The sequence below is a fragment of the Pteropus alecto genome, unplaced genomic scaffold (assembly GCF_000325575.1).
Source record: "Pteropus alecto unplaced genomic scaffold, ASM32557v1 scaffold139, whole genome shotgun sequence".
NCBI classification, from domain to species: Eukaryota; Metazoa; Chordata; class Mammalia; order Chiroptera; family Pteropodidae; genus Pteropus; species Pteropus alecto.
In genome coordinates, this window is record NW_006443567.1 from 733590 (window position 1) to 734121 (window position 532).

Consider the following 532-nt stretch of genomic DNA (forward strand, 5'->3'; position numbering starts at 1 on the left):
TAAAAACATATAGTTATAATTAGAGATATATCACGCTATGTATATGACAAGAGTCTGCAGAAGTCAGGAAAATACAAAAAAAAAGCTAATCTAATAGAGTGTAAAATCCAAAGGTATACATCTTTTTTTTCTTTTCTCAAATGTCCAAATTCTGTAATACACGCTGGAAATATAAAAATACTAAATATAATATAAAAAAAAAAAAGAAAGTTGAGTGAGCAGTTAAGGCAAGTGGCATGAGGGGGAAAAATGGTACCCAGAGAGTCTCTCTCTTCGCAGCTTTCTAGTCTCCACGTCCCCATAAAACATATTGTGGAAATTCAGGCACTCTGGGTGTTTTACCCATCTCCTCAAGTCCCCTTACTTCCTATGGACACACCTAGCTCAGCCTGCAGCTGTACTACTTTAAGAGGAAGAGAGGCAATATGTAGTGGAGGACTGGATTCCATATGCATGGTTAAACTTCTTTCCTAACATCTACATTATTTTTAAATAGCCCTTCCATAGTATCTGAGAAAATTTGAGTCGTTTG